General features: G+C 41.2%; 1 protein-coding gene and 1 pseudogene across 6 annotated transcripts in view; both read right to left on the bottom strand.

Annotated features, from left to right (window-relative positions):
- Kif16b (kinesin family member 16B) overlaps positions 1-13,936 on the bottom strand; it is a 307,313-nt gene that overhangs the window by 278,222 nt on the left and 15,155 nt on the right. The window lies entirely within an intron of this gene.
- On the bottom strand, positions 249-347 carry LOC113189055 (U6 spliceosomal RNA; annotated as a pseudogene).

The raw sequence follows: 13,936 nt of genomic DNA, 5'->3' as shown, positions 1-13,936 counted from the left end.
GGCTGGACAATAAGACCTCAAAAAGGAGAATCTGAACAGCAAACAGTACCTACCACACGGATTCCTCTTAGAAATACCATATAAGCTTGGATTCTACTCAAACTTGGGCGTCATCTGCCCTAATTGGAATGCAAATTTCTAGGGACAATTAGTTTATAATTAAACAAAAAACATCCTCTACAGGCAGCTAGCCATCTTTACCTATTATCATACTGGGACTAGACATTTTATTTCATCATCAGTATTATTAAAATATGAAACATTCACGAATTTGCATGTAGTCCTTGCACAGTGATCATGCTGATCTCTGTTTCATTTCATTTAGTACATGGGCTTCCAAAACCAGCACTGTTTATTTTTTTTTTAATTGACAAATAAAAATAATATATGCTTCAAAAAAAAAGAAGAAAAAGAAAAGAAACACTATAGATGAATATGTGATATAGCATCAACAACTCCCCAGCAAAAACTACCAAGCTGGGGCTACTGAGCAAGGAGGCAAATGGTTTTTTCTTCTTCTTCTTTTGGTTGAAGAAAGAATAGCCTAAGAATCAGAATTGTCTCAATATAAAATGCAACTGCCTTGAGATGTGCAGAATCATCACTGAAGAGATTTAGTCAGAGGCTAGACAATTCCTTATCTGGAACACTGTATAGACAGATTTATATATTCATTCATTTACAAATATTTACTGAGTGCCTTCACAAGCCAGATAATACTCTTGGTATAGGGATAAAGAGGCAAACCATACAAAGGCTCAGTTCTCATGTACTCTGCATTTCGGTGAGACATTGGGGAAAATAATAATAATAAAAGCAATAATACAATGTCATTTTAGATAATAATAAGGGCTACAAGGATATAAGAATGGGTGCCTTGGAATAGGACTGACAGGTAAAGGGAGGCAAGCAGCCAGAAAAGAAGTCTGAAAGGGGGTGATATGTGAACAAAGACTTGAATAGACAGAAGCCAGGGGAAGGGCATTCCAGGTAAAGACAATGGCAAGGAGCCAGCCAGAGACTTTGGGGAAAGGATAAGGAGACCATAGTAAGTATAGAAGAAAGGCAAAAATGGAAAAGCCTTAAGGCAGAAGCCAATCATGTCAGATCTTCCAGACTTTGGCTAAAATGGCTAAGATTTTGAAATTGAAATGTGATGAGGCCACTGCACAGAAAGGCTTTGCATATAGGAAAACAGCAAAAATCACATTTACATTTTTTTAAATACCACTCTAACAGCTCTGTATAGACTCTAAAGGGATGAGTATAGAGCAAGGAGATCACAGCTACACATACAAGCGATGCTGGCCCAAAACTAGAGAACACAGATGTACTCAAGACAACTGGGCCACTTCTGTGATGCCCTAGACCTGATGACCAATAGCCAGAATCATCTGGAGAGCTTCAACCCAGACCTAACAAATAGAACTCTCTAACATAGGGATTCAGGAGTACGTTTAACCATCTAAAAAGATTCTAATGATTCAGTAGGTTTGGGAACCACTGCAGTGATTAATCTGCAGTGCTTCCCTGAAGAATTGGGATTTTATAAAGCTTAACTGCCTCTCAGCTCCTTCTGAGATGGTATTTCAGTAGACAGTGGTCTCAACCACTCTTCTGAATAAAGCTCAATGCCCCTAACCCCAATTTCAGAACAAAATTTCACAACAGCGCTATGTCTTTTGGGTTCTCACTTTTGACTTCCAGCTGGGGCTTCTCTTCCTAGAGCAGGAAAGTTCTTTTAAAGAAGGTACACAACTATAACCTCTCTAAAGACCAAGAGAGAAGTCAATTTGTTACATGTAACAGATGCCTTTCTCAGGTCATGAGAACTTAATTCTGACATGGAACCCTGGTCCTAGTTGAAAAGAACTGATAGACAGTTAAAGAACTTCATATGTTACACCTAAAATTAAAAAGAATTAAATTTTGCTGCTCAAGGTTAAAGATGATATTTTAACAGGGAACTCTGGATACTCTACAGGGAAGAAAACTGGGGGTCAAGATGGTAAAGGGTTTGAGAGTCAAGATGAAGTTCAGGGAAATGGAGCATGTGAAAAGAAATGGACTCAGAAGAGAGTAAGAGACTCAGCCTATGACCTCAACTTACAGAGAGTCACTGAAGCCCAGGAAAGTTGCATGACTTACTCACAGTTGTTCCTATGGAGTAAGAGTTGCAAAAGGTCACAAGAATTAAGCAACTTCAAAGCCATAAAGAACTACTGAGGATAAAGCTAGTGCCCCTCACCTGACTCAACTACATCATCCTGAAGGTAGGAGTTACAGCTCCCACAGGAACATAGTGGGCCAGTCAGTAATTAAAGGCATCACAGGAAGATTACTCCAACAGGCCAAGTCATCAAATGTATTAGGCCCTGGATGGGGAAACATGAAGCCCATGTAGCCTCATCTTCTACCACAAAGCCAGCAGCATCCAAGGTCCCCACATTCCTCACTATTCCTTCTTGTTAGCCTCATGAAGACCTGCCTCTGGCCTTGCTCACTCTGGTCCTCCTGCCTGGAATGTACCTTTATCCTCCAATTGACTTATACTTCAAAGCCTATAAATGTGTCTTCTTCTCCAGAAAGACATCCCAGATCCCTCCCTGCCACTATCTTTTGTGTGACAGTCCACAACACCCCACAGCAATTACTTTAGACCTGCTGACTATGGGGAAGCTATATGGTTGTCTTCCATTCTTTATTTACCAGGTATAGGAGTTTAGGAGCTTCCTAGATAAAGCCTAGTATTTTACACATCTCACGATACCAAGCACTATTCTGATGTAAAGGAAGCACTGGGATGAATGTATTTTGGTCGTTTTCTCTTATTCAGCCATATGCACTAGACACGGTCCAAAATATTAATATCTGACTCTTGAAAGACAGACCACATTCATGTAACTTTTGTTACCACATACTGTTATAACTATTCTACTTTATTATTGGTTACTGTTGTTAATCCTTACTGTTTCAAATTTATAAGTTCAACTTTATGATGGGTATGTATGCATACAAAAAAAATAGCATATATAGGGTATGGTACCATTCTTGATTTCAAACATCCACTGGCTTCTGGGAATATATGTCCCATGAATACAGGGGAGATGGCTATATCTGGTAAATAAAGAATGAATGAAATACTCATACTGAAAACAGGAGACTTTTCTTGAACTCAGGCACTTAAGCTAATGCTTTCAAAGTTTAGTGTCCTTTTAAATTTTTTAAATAAAGACACATTCTCCCCATAAGCATCAGATAACTTGGCAGATGTTAATTCCATAAGAAACAAAGCTCTTGTCTCTTCCTGCAGATTCACAGCTTTGACCTTGACTCCAGGACCAAGTCATAGGGGATTCTGTCTCCTCTGGGCTCACAAGAAAAACAAGGAAGCGCATATGCCCATACTACTCTGATATGCTTCCCCCAAACATACAAGCATCAACTCATTTCAAAAAGTGGAAGCTCAAAAGAGATAGTACAGATTTCAATACTTGAAGTACAAGAACACTGATTTCCAGTGTTCAGATATTAAATCAACTATTCAATGCCCCGAGACATCCTAGTGTAGTGCTGCAGTGCCATGAAACACAAAGAAATGTGTCTTCTCAGTCTTCATCCACACCATCACTACAACCTTCCTCCAGATTTATCTCTATTTTAGAAAAATGTTCTTAGTGACAGCTTTTGGGGAAAAAATACAATAACTGGCCTGTAAAAAGGAGACTGATTCCTTTTACAACATCACCTCCTAAATATACCAGTTAGGGGAGAGGCCCTGGTATAAATTCAAACTGAACTGAGGGACTTTTTCTTCAAAAGACTTTACTGCCAGTCACGGGGGAAGAGATGAGATCTTGGTTTCCTGTAACTTTTCCCTCCAGCACAGCACCTAACATCTATGTTGCCAAGCACAGAGGTTTAACAATGGAGGAAGAGGGAAGGGCAATAGGTTTAGGGTTGAAACCTTAACTCTTAGCAGCTTTGGGACTTTGAGTACAATATATAACTTAGCTGGCCTTGGTTTTCTCATCTGTATAATGTTCTTAAATAACACCTATTACACACAGCTTTCTCAAAAAGTACTCATTGCACAGCAGTGCTGTGGTTAATAAACTAGCCAATGGGGCTGGGGATATGGCTCAAGCGGTAGCGTGCTTGCCTGGCATGAGTGTGGCCCGGGTTCGATCCTCAGCACCACATACAAACAAAGATGTTGTGTCCGCCGATAACTAAAAAATAAATATTAAAAATTCTCTCTCTCTCTCTCTCTCTCTCTCTCTCTCTCTTTCTCTCTCTCTCTAAAAAATAAAAAATTAAAAAAATAAACTAGCCAATGTACACTTTTGCTAAAAGATGTGATAGAAGAAAGCAGGCAACAGGAAGCCAGGCACAGAGCAGATATTCAACCAATGCATTCATTTCCATCACGAAATCAAGACCCAACCATTTATCCAACCAATGTCGATTGTGTCACTACTGTGTGCCAGTACTGTCTGAAGCAGTGGGGGTATACCAGTGGACAAAACCAACCAAAAGCCCTGTCCTCAGGGAGCTCACAGGCCAACAGAGACATTCATTTTAACATGACCTTTCAAAAATAGGTAGAAATGGGAGGGAAGCCAGAGAAAACACTTGTCAAAGTTTTTAGCCAAAGCCCTCATTAATGAAGAACCATTATATAGCTGATCTTATGAAGATCTTTCCAAGTTTTGTTTATGAAATGTCGTCTTCATCCACATAATCCTGAGGGCACAGTTCAAAAAAAAGATTATCAGAAACAAAAAGATTCTTTATTTTTAAATACTTGTGAATTATGTCTGGTTGTTCTAAGTACATGCTGACTGTCCAATCTAAGGACACATGATGCATACTACATCCTTCCGTCACTTTCCCAGGGCTCACTCACATATTAAATTAGAGAGAGCCACTGCAGCCAGAGGCAGGAATAGGTTGATAGACAAACACATATGTCTCTTCTTTATGAGACTCTGTGAGAATACAGAGGCATATAGTCATGGCCAGTGCCCTTTGATGGTCCATGATTACTCCATATGGATGAAACAAAAGGCTGGATGAACCTATGAACTAGCTTTTGGGCATGGGAGGTCAGACCAAGGAGAGACCTGGCTTCTATTGGCTTCCAAGTGAACAAAGTTGGACCAAAAAGGAAGTCCAAACACATTTTTTATATTAAGAAGGGTAGGTCATCAGACCTTTCCTTTATAGGATATTCTTTGAACACTGAAATGAACCCACTGCCTTCCTCAGTGCCTGATGGAGCACTGCTTAACAAAGACCAGCTCCTTGCCCTCTCCAGCTCAGCTTACAATCCTTTCAGATTATACCAGTCAGACAGGGAATAGCAGTTCTCGCCAGAGATTTCAGAGGAGATTGCTCAACATAATAGCAAAGAAAAAAAAAAAAAGCTGGAGAAGCCACACTCCGCTCATACTCATGTTCATCTAGCCCTCACCTGAGAAACATCAGGACATTACTAAAGGAGAGCCTATTGCTGCTAACCATTACCCAGGGCTACCTGATATCATAGAGCAATGCAGATCCAGTTGCTTGCGCAGTAAACCAAACCTCAGCAAGGACTCCAACCCAAGAATTCTCCAACTCTGCTACACACAGGAACTTCTTGGGTGCTCTAAAAGCCCTGATGCCCAGGCTGCACCTCAAACCAACTAAGTCTGACTCTGAGATGGGAAGCAGGCATCTTCTGGGAAGGCTGCATTCCAGTGTCCTGTCCTGTGTTTCCCTCCTTGTCCTTTAAGTGTTTCAGAAAGACCAAACTGTAGATCACTCTACAATCAGATGTCACTACCAAAGCCCATAGGAGAAAATTCACTGTGATATAGGCTTGCACAAAATCAAAGGAGAGAGAGAAAGAAGGACCGAGCCTGCAAAGAACAAGCTTCACAGAAAGTGCAGGGCAAGCTTCAGAACCCCAAGACCCAGTTCCAGTTTCCAAATCTCTAATTGACCAGCACTTTGACAACCTAATCAGCCTGTCTACCTACCCCTAAATTGACAGCAAGTCTTGCCTAATTCTACCACTAACCTGACCATCATGGGCAATGAATGACCAATCTTCCACATAGCAAACAGTTGCCCAGCATAACCAGCTGGTAACCAGCATGGTTCATGAAACCATCTTCCCGAGCTGTATCTTGGAGAAGGCCCAGATTCTTGGCTGTTAACTGCTCCCTAGAAATACCAATGTCTGGATCTTTGTGGCAACCAGGACAAGATCAGTTTTTCTACACATCCCATGAAAGGCTGCTTGTCTCTCAACAGAGGAAAAACAAAGACCACACAGAGAAACCTCACCAAAATACTGAAAATGCTAATATTGTAGGAGTGCATAAGGGATAATGACAAAAAGTAAATAAAAAGTTTAAATGAGAGGCATTTTAAAATATTCATTCTAAACCAGAAGTTTCAAAATGGCACCCCAGGACTAGGACCAATGCTTTAAAATGTCTGTAATTAGTTGACAATATTTTAAAAGTCAGGTTTTACACAGAACCTGGATTTCTGATCTCTCTCAAAACACTGGTAACAAGCATGGCTAGGATATGGCCCTCCTGTGTCCATGTTCCAAAGGAGATTGGGGGGAGGGGGAAGGAGTTGTACAGTGTCTTCCCAAAAGGAGTGCTCAGATCCCCAAGGCAACCTAGCCCACTCTGTTCTCCCAGTCCGGTACTCCAGACATGAGAGTGGGGGCCTCTACAGGAAACCCAGAGACAAGAGAAGGGACTATGCCTCTAATGGTAAGACACTTTCTTAAATGACTAACTGGCAGCATCTCTAAAGGATCTGACTGTGGTTCCTTGAGACCATCACCATGCACTAGCTGGTGGATTTTATTCTTTTCTCCCATCCATGGTGCCTGTAAGGGACAGAGAGCAATGACAACACAGGCTGATGTGATAAAAAACAATCAAGCTGCTTTTTACAAGATAAAATACGATATAACCCAGTTGGAGCCAATAAGTTCAGATTTTCTAATTTCTTATTTAGGGTTTATTAAAGAAGCCACCAGGGAAGGGGTGTTCTCTTTCTCTCTCATTTCCTTCTGCCTTTTCAGTGTGAGCTGTATCTCCCTAACTTTCACTCCATCTGACTCTGTGACAGTATTTTCACCTTCTGATGCCATCTAGGTGTTTAATGTCTGAAGAAGGAAGCTGCCAATCCCCTGGGGCTATAAATCTGAAACAATATTATCAGGTTCTGAACACTCAACAATTCACCCCAGATTCCTGGCAATTGAATATACTACCACAACTTACAGGTAGAAATAAAAGAAATAACCTGTCATCAAGCCAGAATGGCCTGAGGTAAGAAAGCCCTTTGATATCACCAGTGTTTTTTCCAATAAAACAGAGACCAACAGTACAACAGGTCTGGCCTCATTTCTGTGGCTCAGCTGACCAAATAGTCCTTGCCCAACAGAGCAAGACCCTAGGACACCATATCAGGGCAAAGGAAGTCAGTCTCAAGTTGCACCTGGCCAAACAGCTACACCTGGCCAAACAGCTACACCTCTACTAAGTGGACCTCATTTCAAAGGCAGGCAGGGGCTGGAGCTAACATAATGTGTGGCGCTCATCGACTGAGGCCAAGAGGCCTCATCTTGAGATAACAGGATGACATCAGATGCACAGCCCCACTTCTGTTGACTCAAGTCCTCAATTCTCAAGTATCACCTTCCAGTCTTTTATGATTAATCATGCCTTTTCATTCAGCCTCCTTTCTCCTGCAAACCGACACTTCCTCTGAGCTCCCCTCATGTTTCAGCATTCCACTTCCTTTGCATTTTCTAAGCTTGACAACCCCAGTTGAGCCCTTCTAATAGGAAGCTCTCCAACACAAAGAGGTCCTTAGCTTCCTTCAGTTACACAGAAAAAGGACTTAAGAACAAGCAGAGAAAATCACATCATGCTGAAGACATACAGAGGAATCAAATGGCTGGTATCAGCCTCGCAAGTGCAATATTAATGTGCAACCAAAATGAACTTCTTTCAAGTCCTCGAATAAGGCCTCTGGACCTCCCCCAAACTGTCCCTCTACCACTCATGCTTTTTGGCTCAACCCCACTTTTGCTCTCAGCTGATATGTCTCCCTCCATGATCCTTCCCTGATGCTGCAAGTCTCAGACCCCAATTCCATGTTTCCACAAGACCTAGACAACAAAAGCTAGGCCTTCCTGGCTCATAGTCCACTGTACCCCTGACAGCAGCACAGCAGTTTTTAAAGGTTTTGGAGGGCTCTCCAACATCAAAACTATTTTCATACTGATACCTGGACACTCTTTTCCTTTTTCACTCTTATCTTGCTAATGGCAAAGAAATATGTGCCTACGTTTTCCTGTGATTTATTTTAATTTTTAATATGATAAACACAAATTTACCACAAAGCCAAAGTTCTTCAGGGTCCATAATTTTTGAGAGTTTAAGGGATCTCAAAATCAAAACTTTGAGATCTGCTATACTTACACATACCCAGCAATGTATTTAAATACTTTGTGAATGATAAATCAATCCATCAATCAATCAGTCAATGGTAGATGGAACTTCTTTCTAGCAATTTTTATGAAAGTCACTTCTTATGAAAAAGAGAAAGAAAGAAAAGATTCCCAGGAATCAGTCCATTCTCTCTTGGCCAAGAAGGGAAAGACACAAAGTTGGGGAACAACATGTGAGAAAGAGCCAGGACCACCACTGTCCAGATTTCACACTGTCTGCAGCTTGTCTTGGTGTAATGAATTCTATACTCTGGATTGCTTAGAAATTGGCCAAGACCATTTTACCCAGCCAGCACCTCCAGACACTTTGGAGTTGTCATCCATTCCTCTACCTCAACTTCCTTCTTGGCAGTCACTATTAATTCGACCCCTTAATTCTCTCTGGAACCCTTCAGGATGTAGCTTAGAGGTCCCTTCCTGCAGGCAGACTTCCTGGCTCCTTCTCCCCAGTCTGGATCAGGTCCCTCTGGTATAGGTTCTTAACAGAAGTGTTTGTGGTTGTTGTTATTGTTGTTGCTTTTCTATGATGTCAATCTCCCTAACTAGATTGGAAGCTCCAGAAGAACTAGAAAGTGACTGGTCTTGCTAACCATGATATCTGAGCACCCACCACAAACAGGTGAGCTATGATAAAGGAGTTAATAAATGATATGTACATGTTGGGGTGTTTAGTTTGGTAGATAGATGACTGATGGGATTTGAGTGGTTAGGCAGTTGACTGGCTGGGTGAATGGTTGAGTAAATGGGTGGGTGGGGGCAAGAAATGGATATATAGATGACTGAATGAATGAGTTGGGCAAATGGTAAGGAGTGGATGGGTGAGTAGATTCATTCTGATGACAGTGTTCTAGTTCAGAACTGTCTTTGCTCAGTTTTATATCATAGGCCTCACACATGCCTCTGGAAGCTGGTGGTCTCACTCCCAGGTTTTACATTATACAAATCTCATTGTGCTACACCTATTTGCAAAGTGGCTCCTGCTACCTAAAGAATCAGCTTACAGTTAAATAATTTTTAGAAGAATGAACAGGAACAATAATAAGGTCCAAAGTGCACAACTGGTAAAATACTCTGGAACTTTGCAGCTCTCCACTTTCCTCTTACCACCCACCTTGAAGTTCTAGCATTTAAGAATACCTTGCATTTCTCTAACCACAGGCCAGTTTAGAGCCTCTGAATGTGTCCTTAGTCATAGGCATACTCTAGGATGTTTCTCTTGCCCTCAGAAGGAGCCACTAAACAACTCCCCACCCCCACACTGCCATGCCTTGAAAGCAACATTACTTCCTAGAGAACTTGTGAGGCTTTCTTTGTTTCTGTTGTTTCAACAAGATCATGAGCTACTTAAGAAACAGAAATCATGCTCTTATTCATCCCTGGCCAAAGAAAAGACTCAGTGAATATTCAATGGCTGCAAGATGACAAAGTCACCAAGAGAACACTGTTCTTCATCATGCTAGGCCTATTTGGACCTCAAAGCTCAACTTCCCCCATAACATGATGTATGCAGGCTTAGGCTAATACTGATCTTCCTTTTTCCAAAAACTCACTGTTCCATATCATCTACACAGCAGAACTGAGTACTTGGTGAGAAGTGGACTCTGTCCATTCTTTATTGTATTATGTAAGATTCTAGTCCACATAACCATAGTACTCATGAAAATCCTAAGAGACAAGACAAAATTATAATAGTTAACAGTGACTGTGACTACTCTGTTCAAGCACTTCACAGTCATTAATTCCTTAAGCCCTCACTATAACCCTATAAATAAGGTATTAGTATCCTCTTTGCACAGATGAAGCAAGATGAGATCAGAAGATCAATAACACATATAAAATTATGTAAGTGGTTGGTACCAATGACAGAACAAAACTTTAGAACCACCTGATGACCTTTCCTTTTCCATTCAGGCCTATATCACATCCTTCCCTGTGCATGAGCATGGTGAAAAAGTTTGAGATCACAGGGCAGTGAGATTCCCAAAGAAACTTTACTGATTTAATCAGGCTGCAGTCCAAAGGCCAAAAGTAGTAGTTTCCCACAGGCAAAAAGCATTTAATGTCTGCTAAATGGATGAATAAATAAACAAATAGATAAGAAACAGCAAATCAATAACTACAAACATGCTTCAAAGGCTAAGAAAATGTATCAGGTTTATCCAGTACTGATTAATGATAGCTGTTCCTCAAAAATCAAAGTAGACTACAAGGAAATAGGGGAAAGATGGCACAAGGAAAACAACCACAAAATTTTGACTCTTCAAAATCAAAAGAGAAAGGAATTCCAGCCAAGATCAAATCAAAGAAAATCAAATCAATATCACGAGCACTTGATGTGTCAGGAAAAGAAAAATAAATCCTTCCCACTGATTCATCAATTCATTTATCAGTCATCAGAAAATCTGAAAACTATTTGTTAGTAGAAGTTCAGTATAAGTTACACTGGAATTACACTGGTGGAAAGCCAGCCTTTAGAGTGTTCCTACTTCTCTCCTTTACCATCCTCCTCCTCCTCCTAACACAGGGCACTGACCTCATCAGACACTGATAACATCAGCCCACATCTCCCCAGCTCACCTTCAGTGGTTGTCCACTGCCAACAGAATAAAAGCTGTTGTTCTCAGTGCCAAATGGAATTTACAGGTCACTTAGGTTGAAGCTCTTTCCTGACACCCTAGTTTGGTGATCAGCCCAGCAAAAACTAAGCTCTGCCAAGTGGCGTCACATCTTGCCTCCCCAACAAGACGCATCCCCCGCTGCTCCTCTACTCAACCCTTCTGGTCACTGGCTCTCTGGTCTAAGCTTCCTGAGGGCAGAAATCCATTCCATAATCTGTGCCTAATACGACACTCTGCACTTTGTTTGGTCAATAAATGCTTGCTTAGAGAATTGTCGTATGAATGATCATGATCATACACATTCACGCCTCTTGCTCAAATCATCCTGTGTCCACTCTTTTGAGTTTTTTTGTTTTGTTTTGTTTGTTTGTTTTTGTTTTGTTTTTTGATATTGCACTCAGGGGCACTCAACCACTAAGCCACATCTCCAGCCCTTTTATATTTTAATTAAGAGACAGGGTCTCACTGAGTTGCTTAGCACCTCACTTTTTTTGAGGATGGCTTTGAACTTGCAATCCTCCTGCCTCAGCCTCCAAAGCTACTGGAATTACAGGCATGTGCCACCACATCCGGCTCTGTGTCCATTCTCACCCCCTTAAGAGTCCATTACCCACCAGCAGCCAAAGTGACCTTTTGACAACATAAGTTAGATGAGTGCACCCATGTTTATACCCCTCCAATGGCCCTAACATTACTTATAATAAAATCTAAGACCTTTCCATGGGTTATTAGGACCTACATGACCCACCACATGCCCCTCCTCATTGCACTCAGGACTTATGAGCCTCCTAGTATCCACTGAATATTCATGTATACTGCTACCACAGGGTCTTTGCAATTGCTGTCACTTCTGCCTAGAACATTCTTCCCACATACTCCCACAAACTCACCACCTTACCTCTTTCATCAGTATCACCTACACAAGGTCCTTCCCTGACCACTGTTACCTATGGTTATCCACCTTTTTAATGTGCTTTATTTTCCTTAGAGAACTCTGACCACCTGCCACTATATTATAATCCTTTGTTTACTCACTAGGCCTATGCTGTCCAGCATGGCAGTTATTAGCCACATGTAGCTCTGAACATTTGAACTGTGGCTAGTCCAAACTGAGTTGTACCATAAGTATAAAACATATACCAGATTTCAAAGGCAGAGAAAAAAAGAAATGTAAAATATTTCATTAATACTTTCATATTGATTACATGTTAAAATTACATTTTTTTAAATACTGGCTTACATTAAATAAAGTTAATTTCATCCACTTTTTTTTCTCTTTTTTAATGTGGCCACCAAAAAAAACTAAATTAGATTTGTGCCTTACATTGCAATTCTACAGCCGGGCACGGTGGCTCACGCCTGTTAATTCCAGAGGCTCCCAAGGTTGAGACAAGAGGATTGCAAGTACAAAGCCAGCCTCAGCAATGGCAATGTACTAAGCAACTCAATGAGACCCAGTCTCTAAGTAAAATACAAAATAGGGCTGAGATATGGCTCAGTGGTTGAGTGACCCTGAGTTCAATCCCCAGTACCTCCTTCAAAAAAAAGTACTACAATTCTACAGACTGGTATTTTACAGAAATAAGCTCCCCAGGGGCAGTCACTTTATCTGTCCTTTTCACCAATTAATCTCCAAACTCTAAACAGAACCCTATACACAGAGATGCTCATTACAGATTGGATAACTGAAAGATCCTCTTCTTGCTATGAATCTTCCCATCTTACAAGATCTAAGTTAAGCAACGTTCCTTCTAGAAGCCTCTTGGGATTGTCCAACTTGACACTTAACCTCAGGACCTAGGACAAGGGCCAGAACATTTGGACACTCAACTAGTCCATTAACTCAGCAAACGCTAGTTGAGCATCCACCACAATTGGTTGTTCTTATGTGTCATCTACCTCATTTAATTGTCACAGTAACATAGGAGGAGGAAGAAAGGGGTAGACTATCAGACTTGTGTTTTAAAAGGAGGATCTGAGGCCAAGAGAAGTGAAACAATATACCCAATAAGCAATACACAAAATGAGCAAGTGGCAGACACAGAATGCAAATCCATGTCTTCCAGCTTCAGCCCTTGGCACCTGGCCCTCCACCCAAGGGCCAGGCTGGCAGCTGGCAGACAGCATCACACCCACAGAGATGATCTGGTTGGCCTACATAGTAGACTGTTTGCTTGTTTGTTTTAGCTATAATCTTTGCCAAAATCTGAGATTTTAGGGTTTTTAACAGTCCAGGTTTCCATTTTCATTCAATACTTGAACACCTGCTACACGCCAAGTACAACAAACATAATCCAAGAACAAGAAGAAATGGTTCCAATGCTCATAGAGGGGTTCAGACAATAAAGCATCAAGTAATGAAAATATATAAGATACCAAATTGTGATAAGTACTATAAAGAGAAAAGATAGAAACAGGGGATAGAAAATGCCAGGGGTAGGGGATGTCATCATCAATGGGTTAACTGAGGAAGCCCACACTAAGGAGGTGACATTTGGATAAAATTCTAAGCAGGGAAAGGGCAAGATGTGTAGACATCTAGGAAAGAAAGACCTCCAGCAGACAGAATGGCAAATGCAGAGGTCGCGAACGACACCACAGGTTGGAACAGAGAAACACTATTTTTCCAGACACAGAGTACAGAAAAAATGGATACCTTCCCTTTAATGGTATAGAACTGCAGCTGGAAAGTGATTCCCAGTCAGTAATTACAGTTCCCAGCCTTCCCTGCATCCAAGCATAGCCATGTGACTAGGTCCCACCAATGGAAGGTAAGCATTAGGGA

This window comes from Urocitellus parryii, chromosome 6, assembly GCF_045843805.1.
Source record: "Urocitellus parryii isolate mUroPar1 chromosome 6, mUroPar1.hap1, whole genome shotgun sequence".
NCBI lineage: Eukaryota > Metazoa > Chordata > Mammalia > Rodentia > Sciuridae > Urocitellus > Urocitellus parryii.
This window is presented reverse-complemented; position numbering and strand designations above follow the sequence as displayed.